General features: G+C 49.5%; 1 pseudogene; it reads left to right on the top strand.

The window, feature by feature from the left end:
• Nucleotides 1–6463: 6463 nt before the first annotated feature.
• LOC122385110 lies at nt 6464–6582 on the top strand (annotated as a pseudogene).
• Nucleotides 6583–21329: the final 14747 nt, after the last annotated feature.

The raw sequence follows: 21329 nt of genomic DNA, 5'->3' as shown, positions 1-21329 counted from the left end.
CAACGGTCCTCAGCTGACGTCAAGAGGCCCTCAAAAGGCCTCAAAGGCCCCTCGACTGCTCAAAGGGCCCTTAGAAGGCCTCAATGGGAACTCAAGAGACGTTAAACGGCCCTCAAAAGGCTTGAAAGGGCCCTCTGCTGATGGCAAAGGACTCGCACCTGAGTTAATAAGAGCCTTGTCAAAAAACGGACCTGAGAAACCTTACCGGCCCTGGTTATCTGCGGGACTCCTACACTTACCTGAGTGGCCCCCGTTTACTGAGGGGCCCTGGTTATTGATGGGGTCCCTGGTTACTTAAGGGGCGCCTGGTTACCAGAGGGGCCCATGGTTACCTGGTGGGCCCCTGATCAATTGAAAACCCCTGGTCATCTGAAACGCCCCTGATTACCTAAAGGGTCCCTAATCACTTGGATTCAGTGACAAAGCAAGGGAGCGAGGGGGTACGTACCCGTTCTCGGATTTAGGGTTCCTTCGAAACCGAGGGGCCCTGCGGCGCCAGTTGGTAGCAGAGGGTTCGCGCTGGCCGCACTTCAACTCGGAAGGACACCACAGGGCTTGTGGGGGCACGTTATTGGCTCCTATGTAGCCACAATTATCTTCATAAAGGCCCAATGCCGGTTTCTGAGAGACCTCGCCGGCCGTTCAGGGCCCTAATAACGGCCAACGAGGGATTGGCTGCTATATGGCTCCACATCCGTCTGTGATAGACACACGGTCCACACCAGTGTTTCTAAAGGCACCCACAACGGCAACTGCGAGGCCCCTCGCCCCACCTCCAAGGGACCCCCACCAGCGCATCTTAAGGGCCTACATCGGCGGCTCTGAGAGTCCCCTCACCGAAGCCTCTGAGGGCCACGTACCAGTGACTCTGAGGGCCTCTTACCAGCCTCCGAGTGTCCTTGCCAGCCTATGACGGGCCACTTTCCACTTGCAGGCCATTTTGCAGGGCCACACACATGCCAATGATGGCCCCACCAGTGTCTCTAAGCCCTAAGACCCCGCAACGGCGCCTGTGAGGACCCAACACCAGCGCATCTGACGGCCTTTCACTGGCACCTCTGAGCGCGCCACACACCGGTGACTCTGAGGAGCTCGCTCGCTTCGCTCGCTCGTAAAATACCATGTAAATTAGGCATTAGTGTACATTAGGCACACTCCTCGGGCTTAAATGATACTTTTGCTTGCCGATTTTCCACATTTTCTCATGCAAAGACCGTTTTAAAGAGACCCGTCTGCCAGTGAGACTGGACCCACCGTGCCTCCCTCATCGAAAGGTCCTGGATACATCCTTGCCTGAGCTGACCCCGGGCCCCCGGGTGACTCGCGGGTCCGGGGTCCGCGGAAAAAAAACATACTAAAAAACATGCTAGCGTAAAAATATATATGTTTTGAAAATTAAGCTGGTACCGAAATAATTGTTTTACCTACCATGCATTGACAAACCAATTGCTCAAGCTTCAAACCAACCGAAATATAGCCCCGTAGGCCGTATTTTTTTTTTGGGGGGGGGGGGGGCCCTTCGGCATGGGGGGCCCAGTTCGAAGGTCGTGCCCCCCCCCCCCATTCAAAAATCCTGTGTGCGCGCCTGCGCTTGGATGGCAGTGTTTCGAGGGCATGCTTGAAAAACGGGATGTGGCTCTTATACAAAGGCTGGTCTCGCTTGACGCGCCGCCTGCACTGGCCCAAGTTGTACAGCGTCGCTCGGACGTGTCACAGAGACACACCCGATGCTCCCACGGACATCAGTTGGAGCTACCTTAAATTAAGAGTGAGCGAGCGAGGCGCTGTTTCTCTTAAGGTCGCCGTCCACTGCACTTTTATCCGCCGAAAATAAGCGCTTACTGGCAGAATTAACTACAGAGGCAATGGTAGGAGCAGAATCTGCAGCCGCTGAAACGGCCCAGCCGCCGACAACGTGTTTCGGCATGTTCATCTTTTCATCGCTTACTTTACGCTCTTAATTTAGTGGCGGAAAAGTTGGATCGTGGGAGCTTTTTCTGCCGCTGTTGACGCCGACCGCGCAAGATTCAGTTCCCTTTGGCGGGCTATTGCTCGGCGACGGTGCGGGCTACGAGGGTGAAATTTTCGCACCAAGCCGGACGCATGCAACCATTTGTCATATCAGCTTTTCGAAGGGGTGCGTTCAGCGGTTTGCACGTGGCGAGAGCATCTTTGCGACATTTTGGGCCGCGGCCGGTGCCGAGCAGAGAGCACGTGCCTTAGGCCTAGATTTTTTCACCGTGAAAACTGAGCGAAATCAGAGCCGGCAGGTCACGTGAGGAGGGCTCAGGAGACAGATGACGTCACGGGGTGTCAAGGTTTTGTCGATTTTTAAGACATTGCTGTGCAGTAAATAATCTTTTTTATGCTCTAAGGGAGCCCAAAAGTTTAATATCAAACTGCCTTAGAGGATAAAATCCTCGAAGATAAATATTGGCGAAGATTGGTAGACACCCGCTGACGTCATCTTTCAAGGCCACCGATGTAAACAAACCGCTAACCATTCTCCTATAACCGAAGGTTTGTTGTCAAATTATTGAAGTGGTTAAAACTTGGTTAAAACCCGGTTCTATAGCCTTGGTTAAAACACTATTCGTTAGAGCTATTTATAGTCACCGTGGTTAGTACGAAGTAACTGACGGGCAGGCGAGCCAGTAATTATGTTTTCCATTCTATTGTATACGGCCTCGGCCGGCGGGTCCTTTGAGCCGTGCTTTGAGCATCTCTGCCGATGCTTTTGTGCAGTTGACGGCGTCATTTCAGCAAACGCCGAGAATACGCGCTTATCGACGATTACACGCGTACTTTCGGCGGATGCCAATGTGCAGTGGACGGCGACCTTTACAGATCTGTGTCCACGTGGAACAGCGTTGGCGGGGTCGGCAGCGGATGAAAAACCATGTATTTTAGATGTCTTTTATTTCTTTTGGTGTTTAGTGTTTCGCTATTGCGTTGATTTTAGCCTTTTATGTACGTACTGCGTAATGATTCACGTGTTTGTCAGCGAATTTTAATACTTGTATGTACACGACGAAAGGGCTGAAAAGCCATTTAAATGGAGACCTCAATACACTGGATTTGGATCTGGATTTGAAGGTCATTCACAAACTTGACCTCAAACTTAACACTTTTTCGAACATCTTGCGTGCTAGTTTCCAAGATGTTTTGAAATGTTTTGAGGCTTATCAGGTCCCTATTTGTGGTTCATCTTACGATACAAGGCTGCTCAAACGTCAAGGTCACACAAGAGTTTCCTTGCTAAAGGCTATTTCAATGGTTTAAGTAAGTAATAATAAATAATACAATTTTGCCATCCGGAGGCTCTAAATGGAGGATAAGATGAAAATGGGTGCCAGATTCGTGATCAGCGGGTAAGAATCCATCATAAACGACCTTTCATATGTCAAGGTCATTCGAGGTCACATGAGGTCAACATTAATCTTGACCTTTTCCAAAGAAAATATATATATATATATATATATATATATATATATATATATATATATATATATATATATATATATATATTCTTTCAGGCAGATGTCATTAAACAGCAAGGCAGCTTTCGCTTTTGATAGTTTTTTGTTGAGTTTTTGGGCTTGGTTGAATGTTTTCTTGATTGTTTCAGGTAGCGAGTTTAATGTTTCAGTTATATTCATTAAAGTTTTTCATTTTGTCGACGCGTTTCGATTGTATTCTCAAACAATCATTTTCAAGACTGAGTACAAAATCAACAGGGTCCGTCGGGATATGCTACTTCTCATTCGTCGTTTAGGAAAATAGCTATGCAACAAAAACATGTGACGGCATAATCATAACACTTTCACTAAGCTGGCGCAAATACGACAGTCAACTATTTACATTGATCGATGATCGTACACACATACTACAAACGTGCATGTTTCATGAAGCACTCACGCACCATTTGAATCACTTTCCATCTACATGACATTCCACAGTTTCCTACATACAATTCAGGCGTGACACATATCATCTCTACACTCCCCAGAGTGCCAGAGAGATGTTTGTGTACTTTTGTATGTTGAGTGGTGGTTTGTGTCTGGTGATGTATATCGCCTCGTGTATGAACAGTCGATGGTGGTCGTTGACAGTGGCGATGATCTCAGTGTTCTCCTTCAGGTGTTTGTGAGTGGGTTTGTGTTTGTGTTGTTCAAGCCAGTGTTCTACTGGGCCGGTGTCTTCTTGGATGTGCATCGTGAGTCGCCTACTCAGGGTCGTCGTGGTCGCACCTACGTAGTTGTTATCACGAGGCCTACAATCCTCGTGGGGGCAAGTGTATTTGTAAACTACGTTTGTGCGATTCGACTCCTTGGGTGTGGCGGGGCTGTTCTGCATGACAAGCTGACGTGTCTTTCTGCTCTGGTAGTAAATGTTGATTTGTAGCTGTTCGTCATCTGTGTTGCATGCAGTGTTTTTCTTCACAATGCTCTTTAATATTTGTTCGTCGGTTTTGTATTGTGAGCTCATGTAGTTTTTGTAGTAGATGTGATGAACTTTGTTCGCACTCTTCTGTGTTGTTTGTTGTCTCTGATGATGATCGAGCTGTTTGTGTATCTCTTCGTCTATCTCTGTGTTTGTGTAGCCATTGTTGACGAGAAGTTGCTTTGTTCGGTTGAACTCTGAGTGCATCAGCTCGTAGGTGGAACTCGTTTTGACCGCCCGCGTGACGAAGGCACGTAGGACGCTGCTTTTGTATTTGGATGGGCACTCACTTTTGGCATTCAACGTTTTACCGATGTTGGTAGGCTTCACATAAACGCTAGTCACATATTTGTCTGGAGTGGCTTGTACGGTTACGTCTAAAAATGATAAGCAGTTGTCCTGTTGCTTTTCATATGTGAAAGAAAGAACCGAATTTTTCTCGAACTCGCGTATAATGGCAGCTAGGTGCTCACTATCCCTGACTTCTAGAAAGATGTCATCTACATACCTACAGTATGTAGTTGGTTTCAGTTCAGGGTCATCAAAGGTAGCTTCCTCGACATGGGCCATGTAGAAATTTGCGAACAATGGTCCGAGAGGCGAACCCATTGCCACTCCATTTTTCTGCACATACAGTTTGCCATCGGGGCCGCGGAATGGCGAGTCTTTTGTGCAAGCTACTAGGAGGTTGCGTAGTATTTGAGGGGATAGTGCAAGTGATTCTAAACCGTTGCTTCGCTTGTGGTAGACTTCATCGATAATGATTTGGATGGTGTCATCGACAGGTACGTTAGAGAACAGGCTTTCTACATCAATGGATGCTAGTTGGCCCTGTGGCTTTTTTATGCGGAGCAAGTCCAAGAACTCGTCTGTGGAGCTTTTGACACAAACCACCACTCAAATTTTGAAATTGAAATTGAAAATTTTGAAAAATTTTCATATTCTCAGTCTCCTTGAAAATTTTCAACTTCAAAATTTGACCCTTTTTGACCTGAAAGTGACCTGACCTAAGCTAAATTCAACTCAAAATAACCTCGAATGACACAAACGACATCAAATTCGAAATATATGGCCTAAATGGATCATAAAACATGTGTCACGTGACCGACGCATGCTTGATGCTATAATATTTCCGTGACCTGTGATGACCTGACCCTGACCTTAAAATCAAAGTACAAGTTTGGTACCCTCAGGGTATCTAAAGCATCGGTTCACGAGTGTGTAAACCAAAATGAGCCTGATATGACTTGTAAGTCGGCGGTCAGAGCCCCAAAATGTGAACAAGCCAAAATCATAATAATTTTTACTTTGACCTAAACTGTGACCTCAACGTTGACCTCGAGGTCAATAAAATTAGGTTTCGCTCGACAGTTTTTCCAGGGCTATCAGACGCTGTTTGAATTTTGACGATCGGCCCAGTAGTTTCGGAGTTAGGAGGGGGCTATGAAGAGTCCCCCCCCCACCCCCAGTAGGGCGCGTTATACGCAGACCCCAGTGGGGCAATTGATAAGACCATGCAGAGGTTTTGCTTATGACGTCATAGGTCGGTGACCTGAAATGACCCGAAAATCGCGGTTGGTGTCAAAAGATCCGGCTTGTATCAAAATTCAGGTATGCCAAGCTTCATCTCTGTATCGCCGTGGCATTCGGAGCTATCGCGAAAAAAAATATGGGGGCGGTACCCCCCCCCCGGCCGGCGTGGGTGGAAGTGCCGCTTTTGTCTCGAGATTTGACGGGGGTCATTTCTCAGTTGTGCCGGTTTTCAGCTGCCCTTCTCACTCATGTGTTTGGTGTCATCGTCCTTAACATATTGCCTGCGAGCCATTTGCTTGTTGTAGCCTAGCGGTACTTGGCAGTGTTTTTGGTGGTCACATAAGCAATGAGACTGAGCAGCGCCATCACTCAAGCCATCCGCTTGGCCAAAGGCAATGACTGTGGTGTTTGAGACTTGTCAGTGCCAGAGTTGTGACGTCATCTTTTATGTTACAGATAAAGGAGTTGAAGATGGACGGCTCTCGTCGGCAACGACCATACCATGCTGAAAATACCAATTCCCGTCCGATCACTGAGGTCAAGCAGCATCGGGCCCGGTTAGTACTTGGATGGGTGACCTTCTGGGAACACCGGATGCCGTTGTCATTTTCGCTTCCTCAATGGTGCCCAGTGCCCACTTATGGCTATTTATCCCCTCACTGTTAATGCTCTTGCGACATGGCCCGTACCCTGCACACTGTACACGTCTCCTATTTATTACTATGAACGTCAAACCCCTTGAGACCCCACTTTTTTGCGATAATTTTTAAATGCGTCAACTTTCGTTGACAATATTCTGGCGATGCATGTTTCAGAACCTGCCGAAACTTTTATTACTAAGGTATTTTGACGCCAAACGATTATGGAAGGTACTTCTCATTCACTCGTAATGTTAAGGTCAATTCAGGCCCGGGCAGAGGCTTGGGCTCGGCCACACTCGAGCCCCGCCACCAGCGCCATCTGCTCTAAATGCCATCTACCAGCGCCCGCTACCGCTACCAGCTACCGCCCACCATCAAGCCTGAATGGAGCGAGAGACGCGAGTGACCGGTCGCCGGGCAAGGAGCGCCGGAGGGGTAGGGCGGAACTTAGCGCTGACGTCATTACGTGGCTCCGCCCCATGAGCGCGTAGCCTCTACCCAAACAGCAGATTCGTTCCGTGAAATGTAACATTACGAGTGAATGAGAAGTGCCTTTCATAATCGTTTGGCGTCAAAATACCTTAGTAATAAAAGTTTCGGCAGGTTCTAAAACACACATTGCCAGAATATTGTCAACGAGAGTTGACGCATTTAAAAATTATCGCAAAAAAGTGGGGTCTCAAGGGGTTTGACGTCCATAGTAGGACTCGGTAAGCTTCTTTTTACATACTGGTTCAAACATGTTATTCGAAACGGGACTGTAACCATCGAAAGACGTTCAACGAAATTGCTTCATGGGGCCGAGATATCGCTATGTTGCCAAAAAGCAGTGGTACTCCTTCTTATACCAGCACGTTGACAGACCTACAAGGTATCGAGTTGGTGAAATGCCGAACACCCTGGACCTCATCATGTCTACAGAAGAAGGGATGGTCAAGGTGAGTACTTACCTGGTCTGGGGTCTAGTGGCCACATCATTCTTCAATTCCAACTGGCCTGCTACTCTCCTCATGCTGAGTCATCAGAACCACGCTACAACCTCCATAAGGGAGACTACGAACTGCTGAATCGGTTGATCTCTCAGGTTAATTGGATGCAATGTGATACTATGGATGTTGAAGGCATGTACAGATTCATCAAGGTCAAGTTATCTGAACTCTCACTAGCCTGCATTCCTCTAGCCAAACCGAAGCAGCATAACAAACACATATATATTAACCGAGAGGCAGTGGCGTACCCAGGAATTTGCGAAGGACCAGGGCATCGACTGGAGGGGCGCCAACACTGGACAGAGGGGCGCCACCCACCATCATCTAGGAGCGCGACGCTATCGATTGGAGGGGCGCTAATACTGGACAAAGGGGCGCCACCGGCCCACCATATCGTCTAGGAGGGCGCCACTATCACCAGAGGAGCGCCAATACTGGACAGAGGGGCTTCGCCATCAACTAGAAGCGCGCCGCTATCGACTGGAGGAGCGCCAACACTGGACAGAGGGGCGCCAGTCACTGAGGGCGCCGGGGACGATGAGCCAAAGGGACAGGGCATGCACGGAATGTCCTGTATGTGCGTACGCCACTGCCGAGAGGCCATGAAGCTGAAGAAACAAAAAAGAACATTGTGGCTGAAGTACATGCTCACCAGAGACCCATTGGACTACGTGCGATTTACACGCAAGCGAAACAGACTGCGTACGCTAACCAGGAACCTACGGGCGACCTTTGAGAGGCGTCTGGTGGCAGACATGAGGACAAACGTGAAGGGCTTCTGGCGCTACACAGCATCTCGACTTCACACAAAGATACGAGTGGAGGACCTGCAAGCAGAGGATGGATCCATGGTTCGCGAGAGCCATGACAAGGCCAACCTACTGAACCACTATTTCCACAGCATCTTCACATCCGAAGACCCGGCCCTGCCAACACCACCACCTGCCTTCACGGGTCCCTCGCTAGACACCATAGACGTTAGCCCAAGGGCGGTCAGAGACAAGCTGCTGAAGCTCAAACCCGACAGCCCCCCAGGACCAGATGGATTGCACCCAAGGATACTGCGTGAGACGGCGACCATTATGGCTGAACACTGGGCACAGCTCTTCTACCACTCCCTGGCCAGTGCCACCCTACCCACCGACTGGTGCAAGGACGACATAGTCCCCATCTTCAAGAAGGGTTCTAAACACTACCCGGCCAACTACAGACCCGTAACACTGACTGCTGTTCCTTGCAAAGTTTTCGAATCATTGATCCGTGACCAGATGATGGAGTACCTGACCTCTACTGAGCAGCTAAGCGGTAAGCAGCATGGGTTGAGACGGAAGAAGTCCTGTGTCACTCAACTTCTTGAGACCCTGGACGATTGGACTCGTGATCTCGACGAAGGTGAACCTGTCGACGCCCTGTACCTCGATTTTAGCAAGGCTTTTAACTCGGTGCCCCACCAGCGACTACTGCTCAAGCTACACTCGTATGACATCAAGGGCCAACTCCTGGAATGGCTGAGGGCCTTTCTGATTGATCGGCAGCAGCGCGTAACCGTCAATAGTACGAAATCAGAGTGGGTATCTGTCACCAGTGGAGTGCCTCAGGGAACCCTGTTGGGGCCCCTCTTGTTCCTGGTGTACATAAATGGCTTACCTGACCACGTGTCGTCGACCATCAAGATGTTTGCCGACGACGCGAAGATGTACAGAAGTGTCAGCCAGGTTTCAGACGCCCAAACACTCCAGAGAGACCTGGATGCACTCATTGAGTGGTCGGATCGTTCGCAATTCCCCTTCATTCGCGCTAAATGCGTTTCCCTGCACTTGGGTCGCCAAGACGACAAGCAGGGGTATCACATGGGAGGCAACAAGCTAGTACAAGTTTTGGTGGAAAAGGATCTGGGGGTGCAGATGGACCACCAGCTGAAATTCCGAGAGCAAGCGGCGGCCGCCATCTCCAAGGCCTCCCACATCCTAGCAGTCATTCGGCGATCCTTCTGCGTCATCGACGAAACCACGTTGCCACTGCTCTTCCGGACAATGGTCCGCCCCCATCTGGAGTATGCCAACGCGGTCTGGGGGCCATTCAACAGAGCGGACCAGAAGCGGATTGAAAGGGTCCAAAGGAGAGCCACAAAGCTCGTCGCCAGCATCCGCGAACTCCCCTACGAGGCGAGGCTCCAGACACTTAAGTCACAGCGACGTCCCGGACACAGATACAGCGACGTCCCGGACCCGTGGACACACATGGAAGCTCTCCAAAATCCAAGTCCAGGACCAACTCCAGAGTCAGACGAAACGCGTTCAGCGTGAGAGTCGTGAACGACTGGAATTCGCTGCCATCGACTGTTGTTGATGCGCCTTCAGTCGACTCATTCAAGGCCAGGCTCGACAGTCACTGGGCACGCTTCATGCACATGACTCACCCATACGACTGAAACATCACACAATACAGACAAACAGCTCGACAAGTCCGGATCCCAGAGGCCCAGTGGCCTTTCTAAATTCCGCGATTTACAAGTATAAGTATAAGTATAAGTATGTCATCTCCCTTAACCCTCGCCGGACCTATTGGCTTTCTACATACCCGTCGGCCGAGGGGGAGGGGGGTGGCAGGTACGAACCCCCCTTCGCTGTTTCGCCCCTGGTGTAGCTAGCGCGTCGCAGAAAAAACGGGCGTGTGCGCCGTTACGAGACGAAGAGATTGCTACCCAATTTTAAGGTCCTCGATCAACCGGTGACCTCTGAGGTCAGGTCAAGTGCCCCAAGGTACGGTTCCGTTTTTGGTGAATAACTTCGCAAAAAACGGCCGCCGAGCCGCGATTTTGGCAGCATCGTGCTTGCCTCGCTCAGGCGCGTCGAATTATATACTTTTTGTTTGGGTGAGGTCACCTTGGGGTGTTGACCTCGGGTCACGGTCAGCTAGAGTTCTGCACGGCTGCAATTTTCCACAGCCTAGCTGCCCCGCAGTTGTGGCTCCACAGCCACAGCAGCCCGCAGCCGTGGCTCCACAGCCACAGCCGCCCACAGCCGTGGCAAACTGTGGGCAGCCAGCCGTCGGCCGGCCATGGATACTGTAACGTAAGGTAACGTAATGGTATTGAGTATCTGTATTGAGTTCCAGCAGAGCACTCAAGTTGAACGAATAAGGCTCATCTCCTAAACACGGAGCGGTCACTCCGACCAGCTCAGTACACAACACAATAATAACAACATGGCGCTCTCCAGCCAACAACAGCTAGCTCCCTTGTGCTGCTATCTAGGGGCAGCATCAAACACATGTACAGTGGATCTTATTGGGATCTCCAGACGTAACTAGATGGCGTTGAGCCTTAGTCGAGTCCATGTCAAATTCAAGGAGAGGTCACTACCGAGCTGGGCCCGATTGGGAGGTGGGCGGGGAGGGGGGGGGACGGGTGGCGAGGTCACGGTGCGGGTGACCTGTCAAACAGCCCCGGCGCGGTGGGGCACTGCCGTAGGCAAATGGCGCACTCCAGCGTTGTTCCATATCGCGGTGGTGGGCCGGGCGGCCGGTTAGCTTGGCAGCTTGGAAGGAAAGGATAATGAGGCATGGTTTTGCTGTGTCCGGTTCACCCAAGGCTATGTAAACCAGGTAGAACGCTCCCGACGAAAAACTGGGGACAACAATGAATTTAGTAACCGCGACTCTCGGGACCAAACAAACTCAGGTTGCCATGGTAACGGGGCAAATTTGGCATGAGTACGCATCTAATAACTCATTTTTCAACGAATTGTTTTAGAAAAAAGCAAAAAGACTTGTCGGACCACTACTAGAATGAATTGCAGTTTTCATAACCGACCAGAGTTTTATCAGACTGGCCTAAATAATATCAAAATCAAGTCCTAAACTTAGCGGCCCGTGCTGCTATAGGTTACCTCTAACGCTCTGGCCCCCAAAATCGTCACTGGCTTATCAGCCAATGAGCGTCGAGTATTGTCCTACGCTGATTGGTGGGATTACTGCAGTTGTTGTTTAGAATGCTTACGATGCTGACAGCGCTAGCGAAGGTGTCTCCACTTTTCGTAATGTTAAAAGCCCGGAGCGCACCCCCCTGGGTTCACCTATTGTTACTTATGATGCACCCAAAGTAATGCAAATGTGGCGTTGATAATACAGCTGGCAATGGAATGCTAGCGACTGCTCCGCCAGCGCCTAGCTATAAGGATTAAGATTATTTATGTCTCCTGAAATTTTCATTGAATATAATTCAAGCACTAGAAAGATCGTATTCGTTCGCCAGTTTTTTGGCCAGCTGGCGTTTCTTGCGTAGAGCTTCCTTGGGCAAATATTCAGGTATAACGCAGGTGATTTTTTTTTTTTTTTTGCTGGTAAGACGCCTTTAGGGTCAAATCAAGCAGTGGCGGCGGAACACCCCTAACGAAGTGGGGGCACTGCCGACTTTTGGTCCCATTCTTTCCATGCAACGCCCATAGGGCTAATGTTAAAATGCCAAAATCAAACGGGGGCACGGTGCCCCGATGCCCCCCCCCCCCGTTCCGCCGCCACATGAAATCAAGTCGCTAAGAGACGATGAGGAAAAGTGGACGAACGCTACATTTCTGTGCATGAAGTCTCGAGTTAAAAAAGCTAAAAGTTATTATGCGTGTAAGCTAAAAAAAACAATAAGATCAGTTAATAAAAATATTTGACCCGAAATAAACTTCTGTTGTGTCTGACCATGATTGCATGTATGACCTCGGTCCAGCCTGGCTCAACTCGGGCCCAACCTGGTTCGGCTCCCCTTTTTTAATCTAAATTTGGCCAGAACCTTTTGGATGGAAGGAATCACAAGGACAGAGTCCCCGCTAAGCTGAGCTTGTTAAGTGTTGACCCTGCCATCTACCCTCCGATCAAGCAATTCCTGGTCTATTGCAGACTATGGTTTTGAGGTTTAGTCTATGGCAAAATGGTCTATGGTTTAGAGTAGAGGTGGCAAAAGATGAAAATTTTGGGAACCAGACTCGAACCAGACCCGGCTGGACATTTCTGGAACCAGTCGGACCCGGTCTTAGTTGGAATCGGAACCAGTTGGACCCGTTCCTCAAAAGTCAATTAATGCAAACTACTTGTAGGTATCATTAGTTGCATAATGTAAAACAGCCTATTTCCCGCTGGGAATACTCATGAGCTACTGTGTGTAAAGAAACATTCATTCCATTCACTTCATATTTTGCAATAATGTGTAGTGTGCAAGATGTATAGTTTATGGTAGGACCCGGTTGGACCCATCCTAAAATTTCCAGGAACCGGTCTAGACCCAGATGGGTCCAGACTGGGTCTTTTGACCGGGTCCTCGGGTCCACATTTTGCCACCTCTAGTTTAGAGTCCAAATTTTAACGTGCGCACATAGCCGCGCACGGCCGGTCCCCTCAGGCCCTCGACTTTGCCTTGCAGCGGCCTGCCACCAACCACAACCATACCCGTCAGGAGGCTCAAAAAACGTCAAGCACACGTCGTGTTTCGAACCCGGACTTTTGCAACCGGGACGTGCGCCTTCACCACATGGCACATGGAGTCCAACGCTCTACCGACCGAGCTACCGGGACGGACATTTACCTTGGGGTTTCGCCTCGTGACATTGACAGACGTCAGACACTTTGGCCGAACTTTAGCCGAAACACTGAGCAAGCTGCGCAGGGCGATAGGTGCTCGTAGCGTTTAGGTTGGGTAACCTGTGAGCTGAACGCGATGTCGTGAGTTCGAGCCCCACTCCCGGGTCTGGTTTTATCTAGACACAACCAAAATCTTTCCTTCTACTGCAACACACCTAAGCACGATGACATCTTTCCCCAATATCTTTCCCCAATATCCTCCCCAAAAGTCAAAATTATCGCTTATAAACGTTTAGCTAAGTTTCATTTTTTTAGAAAATATTTTTTGTCATTTGTCTGGAGCCATTTCAACTCTTTTTTCTATTCTGATTCTTTTCGACCCGATAAAACCCACCTAAACTGAACGTGCCAAATGAAAAATATCTAACTCAAATAACAGTTTAGAAAAGCCTCATCATGCATCATGAAAAGCATCATGCAACTATCGACTGAAAAGTTGCATGCTATGAATACGTCCTAGATTTCAATTATCATTGTTCAACATTTTGGCTGGAACCGACGCTGCCTCTGGCTTGCCCGTTTGTTTGAGATAATGACTCCCTTCAGTCGCGTTCTTGCTGGTTCCACATGAACAGGATACCACCATACCGGAGTGAACGCACCCGCAGCTATCATCCCCTCCCCTCAGCCTCGGCGCAGTGGCGGGCGGCCCTGGGCGGACCACTCCCGGCGCTACGCACGCCCCATGCGCCGTGATACCGCCTCACTCCCCCTCCCTCCTTCCCCCACAATGACCGGTGACCTCACTTCCCTCGGGATTTGGACTCGCCCTACCCCGACCGTAGCGCCACGTGGTGGCTCTGGAGATCTTAAATAGACCCACTGTACGGTGCATTTAAGATACGCACGACACATCTCTTCTTCTCATCAGAACAGTAAATCGCGGAAACACTCGAAGCAACATCACACTGCACCATATCGCGGCACACGCGCAACATACGATGCACTCAGCGGAGGCACGCGCAATGTACGGTGCATTTAAGATACGCACGACACATCTCCTCTTCTCATCAGAACAATCAATCGCGGCAACACTCAAAGCAACATCACACTGCACCATATCGCGGCACACGCGCAGCATACGATGCACTCAGCGGACGCACGCGCAACCTATTCACTTCTCCTTTGTTGTGATTGAACCCAATAACACCAATACCTGGTGTATTAGACAAAACGGGGACACAAGTCACCACACGCATATACTACACGTCAGATGTAGGGGCGCCGAGTCACGATCTCACCGGACAGAGGCTATCGCGGCACATAATCGGCCAAGTAGGCCGGGGGCCGGGAGACGCGCCCCGATCGGCGGAGGGAACTGCGATAGTCACCGGGGTCCAGTGTACCAGTACCAGGTGCCGGAGCCGGGGGTACTGGGGCCGGGGAGTCGGAGCCCAGAGAGCTGCGCCGCGCAGAGGGCGGTGAGGACATCGGCGAATCGGTCCCACGGGGCATATACGAAGGCGGCTCAGAGACGGGCCGGTCCGGCGGAGAAACGGGCGGCTCCTCAACCACCAGCGGGGGCGGCGGAGGCGGGTCACTGGTGCTCAGTAGCTGACGGCGGTTGCGGCGATACGTAACGCCGTCGACCCGGACCCAGTAGGAGCGGGGGCCTGCGTCGCGAAGGCATATGCCAGGGGACCACGTAAGCTGACCGGGAAGACGCATCCGAATCGACTGGCCGGGAATCAGGGGAGGCAGAGGTCGAGCCTTTCTGTCGTAGTACGAAGCCTGACGGGCCATCTGACGCGCGAGGGCCTCCGGCACGTCGGAGGGGTGGCACGGGAGGAGGGTGGACCGGAGGGCCGGTAGGAACGTGCGACAGGCGCGACCGAACAGTTTTGTGCCGTTGAGACAGACATCCCCTCACTGGGGGTGTTGCGCCACATGAGTAGCGCCCAAAGTGGATTTTTGCCATCTTCCATAGCCTTGCGCATAAGGTTTTTCACGGTTTTAACATAATTTTCTGCTTTGCCGTTCGACTGGGGATAGTGCGGACTACTGGTCTTGTGCTGAATGTCCAGCTCCTTAGTGAATAACCGAAACTCGTCACTGCTGAAAGGGGGTCCGTTATCACTGATAAGGGTCTCTGGTAGGCCGTACCGAGCAAACTGAGAAGTCAGGGCAGATATCACGTGTGCGGCCGTGAAGCGGCTGAGGGGCTCGACCTCCACAAAATTCGTAAAATAGTTCACAATCAGCAGGTACAGTCACCAGCAGTTGCTACCCATCACCCTCGGACGGCGGGGGAGCAAGCTACCACCGCCCCTGCGAGACTAGTGCCGCCATGCGCCAAGAAGTGGAAACACCACGTGACTGAGGCCACGTGAGGGCAGGGTCACGTGATGGAGGGGCGGAGCATAGTAGCTTTTGCGCCCGACACTAACTGAAATGCGGCGCTGTGATTGGGCGCCTTAGCATGAATGAAGCCCCGGCGCCAGAATCAGCCGTTCGCCTTATATGGAAAGTGAGCCTTTGCGTTTCACTGTTCTGTATTGGTTTGAGAGCCACGGCACCATACGAATTGTGAGCCCCTTTGAACGGGTCACCGCCCGAGGCACTGGGTCGACGGCTGTGCCGGGCAAAGTCTAGCCTGGTGGGAGAGGTGGGCCAGGGAAAGTGCGATCGAGCAGCCACTGGGACGTAGATTGGTATTATCCAACCGCGACAAACGATGTCAGCAGCCTCTTCTCGTGTCTATGAAACGAAAAGCTAGACAGACAACGTGGGCAGTGTCCAGTCTGTCTTAAAAGTACCGCGCAAAGTGACGGTGGATCCATCAAGCCTGACCGAGGAAGGGCCTGCTATAATTTGAAAGTCACCGAACCAATGGAGCTGGGGAATGGACGAGGATGTCCATTGCTTCGGTGACTCAAATTTGGCAGTCCTTCATCGGTCAGGCTTGATGGATCCACCGTCACTTTGCGCGGTACTTTTAAGACAGACTGTCCAGTCGAAAGCTACTAAACGATCCAGTTAAGAAGTTGGCGAGGTAGCCAGACCAAATAAAAAGTTTTTAATTCGATTTTGGTTGACAAATGACATACAAGCCCGCTGTGATGGACCAAAAAAGGAGCTGAACAGTTCATACAACTTATAAAAAGCTCAACGGTTTAAAAATTCAAAAGTTAAATGTTAAAATTCAGCCTGCATGTTAAAACTCTGGGCCGGCGCTGGCAGGAAGCTTATACTGCCACTTGCAACTCCACTACGTTGTAATATAACCAAGAGTTCTGTGAGAGCAGCAACTGAAAGCCCCGTTGATGGGGGAGGGCGGCGCGAAACGGTCCCCTCTCTCCTTTTCAGTCGATATCTCCTAAAGTATAGCAAATGTCGCCACTAAACTTTCAAGACCCCTCCGGGCATCATTTTTACACCTTGTGACCAAATTTTTCCAGAGCTCTTATGAAAGATTAGTCACAAATGACGTCAGAGGGATGTCATGTTCTGTCATTTTCGACCCAATAAAAGGTTTAGCGGGAAGAGCTGTCACGCTTACAGTTTTGAAGATAACGAAAAATATTCAAGATCAAAAAGGCGTAAAATAAACAGTGCTACCAAACTCTTATTTCCAAACAAAAACTGATTTTGACCATCAAAACTATAGAAGTATAACGCCCCCAAAATACCAACAACTTTCAAAATTAAAACTGAAATATATCTTATAGAACTATCTGCTCTAGATATGCCAAACTTAAACTCGATAGCTCCATTTTTAGCAAAGTTATGGCAAAAAAACTACTCAAAATTTATTCCGTAAAATTTTCAAATTCAAATTTCAGCCGTCACAGAACACACAGAGCAAGTCAAAGACCACCAATGGATTTCCTGTGATGAGCTGCATCATCGAAAAGATACCCCTTTTATGCAAAATATCAACTTTGAAATCTGACCTTCTTTGACCTGACCTTGACCTGACCTCCACCAGAATGTAATCTAAACTGGCCCCAATGGCCGTCTAGCCCACACCATTGAATTTTAAATGTAAAATTAGCCATAAAACATGTATCACACGACCCTATAGCATAGTTGGGTTCATATTGTGACCCTTAGTGACTTGACCTCTGTGAACTGACCTGGCATCAATGACCTCTTAAGGCAACATATGTTTTAGACAACCAACGCTACATCGATGTTTTTCGATAACATGCTTTTTGTTTGATGTGTTAACCCTCGCCCGTATTGGTGTTTTTCCAGCCGCGAACGTATAAGGGGGGGGTCCGTTGGACCCCCCCCCCTTGCCGTTTCGCCCCTGATCGAGCTAGAGCTTCGCGGAAAAAACGAGCGTGTTTCCCGTGACGAGAGGAAGCCGATGAAGCCAATTTTAAGCTCCTAGGTCATTGGTTGACCTTGCAGGTCAGGTCAATGACCCCAAAGGCGGGAAAATCGGACCCTGTTAGAACGTCGTAAAGTGTGGCTGCTATGGGGTTTTTCGGGGTGCTGATCACGAATATCATGTTAGTTTTGATCACAGATGATGTCTTCATGTATTTAGGCCAGGTCGGGTCAGGTCAGGTCAACCAGTAAGGGTATTCGTAGTAGGTGGCAACCGCCTCTGACAGCTTCGTAACATGTTACGAAGGCGCCAAAACTACTTCGTAAATGTTCATATGGTTGCTAAATTCGAATTCAGCTCCAAAAACTGGCCTAGAAACATGTAAAACTCGAAAAAGTGAACCGAGGTCATCAAAGGTCAATGACCTGACCTGACCTTCAGGTGACCTTGACACCCACCCTAATGCATGGGAGCAACATCATATCACATGTTTGAACGCTTGAAACCACGAAAAGACTGCAAACGCGCGGCTAATGCGAGCCGACATACGCCGAATCGCGATTCCAGCCAAACATGGTCTCGAAAAGTAGGTCACAGGTCAAAGGTCATTTGGGTCAGGGTCATGAAATTTTCAGGGTAGGTGTGAAATTGATGAACGCGAGGGTACTGAAAGTTTCGTCGCGATCGGCCGCTATTTACGCGAGTTATTCGCGAAAAACCATGGGGGTGTCCGTTCGACCCCCCCCCCCCTATACGGGCGAGGGTTAACTGATTGTAACGCATTCCTTAGACTAAATCGGTGAAAAAATGCGACCTTTGACCTGACTTGTGGCGTCATGGGTTGCACCTAGGTCAACGAAACCTGGTAACAAGGTAGTTCCGTGGTGGGGCTATCGAACGCTCTTTGAATGTTCAAAACCGGTCGGTAACTTTCCGAGATCTCAAGTGGAAGGTGAAACGGCTGCACCACCCGATCAGGTGGTAGGGTCCGCCTATTAATAGCCCAAGGGGGCGCGGATTATTTATTCACTCATACAGTGTCATTTATTTTGAGAACACCTTTCTCACGCCATGACAAGCTCCTCTCGTAATAGAACGAGATGAGGAGAGTGTTTTCACGCCTCCTTATGCACGGCTCTAAGTGTCATTGAGCTATCAACTGTCAGCGGTTTTCGGACAATGAAGTTCTTTCTTAGTCCTTACTGAATCCAATTTTATTTCAAACGATTGTCACTGTGCTAGTTTTCTTCTTATACGTTTTTGAAAAAGCGCTGAAGAAGTCTTTGATAGACGAAACCGGTCCGCTTATTCTTTTTCTAATTGTTTTTTGAATATATTCGTAGACTACCGGCTCTTTACTACAAAATTTGAGAATGTTTGGTATTACTTTGACCCGAATGATGTGCAGCTGAATTTTCCCTCTTGAATGATTATGGACAGCTCGCGAAATTAACTTCAACCTAAACTACGACAAGCGGAAGAAAATCCGATACAAGCCTACCTCAATCCTCTCACCTTATTCAACCGTTGAAACGTTAAAGGCATTAATTCAGTCCGAGTCGCTATGTCGACCACCCGCGCCGTGCTGGGGGGAGGGGCGTTTTTACGCCCTTCCCCCTCAGGTTTTTCGCGAATATCTCAAAAACGGCGACGCGACGCGTAGCGTCATTCAAGGTCAGGTCACCAGGTAACGTCAAGTGACCTTACCTCAGAAAAAAAAATCGAAAGCTCGCTGTAGCTACACCGACTGAGCGATCACTTTAAAACTCTCAGTAATTGCTTAGGGTAACAGTATGTATAAAATGGATACCTTGGATTTTTTATGTCTGTGGCCTAAGGTCAGGTCAATTTTGCGACTGCTCCATTAGGTATTAAGTCAATGGGAGAAAATTGAAATGCGCCTCTTTTGAACGAATTTCGTTCTACACCCTCTCAAACATCAGTCCATAGGTAAACATGACACACTGAATCGGAAAATTGCACCTGTGATCCCTGTGTGTGCCCCTGATGGCATTTTAGGACATAAAAGGTCTTCAACAGTTTTTTTTTTTTACTTTTGACAGAGACGTGCTAGAGCGGTGAAAACACCGTTGATCTGAGGTCAAATTTGAGGTCAATCAGAGCGGTGCCCTCTGGGGGCTAATCCGTTGATCTGAGGTCAAATTTGAGAACATGACGGCGAAAGAGCGTTAAAAGAGCTATCGAATGCGCTTTTCCGCGGCGCTGTAGCTCTATTGGTTCCCGAGTTAGCCGTCGGGTGTTCAAAATCGTTGAAATCAACAAAATTTGACCTTTGATGAACCCTGGTGACCTTACCTTTGCCCTGACCTTAAAATGACCGATTGTTTTCCTCCTTATTTTTGACGCTCTTTCGATTGCCGCTTACCGCGTGTCGCTACGTGGCCCAGGAGCTGAGTCAGACGGAGGGGCGTGAAACGCCCCCCACCCCCCAGCACCCGACGGAAAATTCATGCCACCAACACGGCGCGGGTTAATTGTTATGTTACTGTTAGCTAGCTCCTGTTGTAAGCTGTGGAGTCGTGGACCTGATCTTGAAGGAATTGGGGCTAACATTTTCATAGCAAACGTAAAAAAATGTTTAGTAGGTTGTGCAAAAAATAGCATCTCTTTTATGAAATATTTGCAAAACCTTCAACATCATCCCCAGACCCCATTATAGTGCCGAGCTCCCAACGACGACCATAAAAGCGTCCCCATCCTGTCATAGGCGGTGGAACGGGGAGGGCACCGGGGCACCGTGCCCCCTTTGATTTTGGCATTTTAACATTAGCCCTATGAGCGTTGCATGGAAATAATAGGACCAAAAGTCGGCAGTGCTTGAAGGTGTTCCGCCGCTACTTCATCCCGTCAACGTGGGTTTATCATAAGGATGCTAAGATTTAATTTCCAATCCGATGCTGTAATGATGGAAAGCAAATTTACATTTTATATGCGAAACAAGTTGACACAACTAAATATTTCCTGTCTCGCTCCCTCTCACTGATTTCCCCATTGCCCTCTTTCTCATTTTACCCTCTCTGGTTTTCCTTTTCTCTCTTTTCTCTCCTCCCGCCCTTATCCCTTCCCTCCAGTCTTTCTTATCTCTCTCTCTCTCTCTCTCTCTCTCTCTCTCTCTCTCTCTCTCTCTCTCTCTCTCTCTCACTCTCTCTCTCTCTCTCTCTCTCTCTCTCCTCTCTCTCTCTCTCTCGCTCTCTCGCGCTCTCTCTCTCTCGCGCTCTCTCTCTCTCGCTCTCTCGCTCTCTCTCTCGCTCTCTCTCGCTCTCTCGCTCTCTCTCTCTCTCTCTCGCTCTCTCTTTCTCTCTCTCCCTCTCTCTTTCTCTCTTTCTCTCTCTCCCTCTCTCCCTCTTTCTCTCTCTTTCTCTCCCTCCTCTCTCTCTCTTTCTCTCTCTCCTCTCTCTCTCCCTCTCTCTCTCTCTTTCCTCACAATATTATCGACTGTCACAGCGTTGTAGGGCTTGTTTCCAGACAGGTCCAGATGCTCCCCACTCCGGAGGCCCCAGCCCACACGGCCCAACCGCTCAAACACCCTCCGGCGGATGACCTCTGACCTCGGCGACCTGACCCCAGCCGACCGATCGCGTCCCTCTCCACGACTCCGCCCCGCTTCCCCCACTACAGCTGCGTAGTAATTGTAGCGTGTGCAAAGGTCACGTGACATTATTTACTTCTGCGGCTTGTTCGGCTGACAAGATATGGCACTAGTGGTCTGTGGATCAGAGGCGGGGCTAGGTTCTACGACTTCTTGGGGCACACTTTAGGGCAGAAAAGAGGTTTTTTGGCTCCCCATCCCAAAATGCT

The sequence above is a fragment of the Amphibalanus amphitrite genome, unplaced genomic scaffold, assembly GCF_019059575.1.
Source record: "Amphibalanus amphitrite isolate SeventyFive unplaced genomic scaffold, NRLGWU_Aamphi_draft 000208F_arrow, whole genome shotgun sequence".
NCBI lineage: Eukaryota > Metazoa > Arthropoda > Thecostraca > Balanomorpha > Balanidae > Amphibalanus > Amphibalanus amphitrite.
Note: the sequence above shows the minus strand (reverse complement) of the source record. Positions and strands in the feature narration are given on the sequence as shown.